Genomic DNA, 317 nt, shown 5'->3' with positions numbered 1-317 from the left:
AAAAAAAATAAAAAAAAAAGAAGAAAAAAGGTTTTGTGGGATCAAAATGAGCCACGGAAACTTTACTTCATTTCTTCCAAGGGTGTATCAATTCAAACTTCTCGGTAGGAATATTTTTTAAGTAAAACCCATCATCAAAAGCTGCCCAAATGCAGTTTGTAAAGTCGCATCTTTCAGAAAGCCAATATGAGTTCTCTGGCCAAAATACCTCAAATGAAGCATGTCCATTAGAACTATTAAAATTGCACCAAAACAGAGTCGTACGAAAAAAGTTCATTTTGAAGCTCCAATTGAATTGAGCTTGCTTGGCCAAAACG

Source organism: Cucurbita moschata, unplaced genomic scaffold, assembly GCF_002738365.1.
Source record: "Cucurbita moschata cultivar Rifu unplaced genomic scaffold, Cmos_1.0 Cmo_Scf00081, whole genome shotgun sequence".
NCBI lineage: Eukaryota > Viridiplantae > Streptophyta > Magnoliopsida > Cucurbitales > Cucurbitaceae > Cucurbita > Cucurbita moschata.
The sequence above is the reverse complement of the archived record's forward strand: the minus strand, read 5'-3'. Positions refer to the sequence as shown.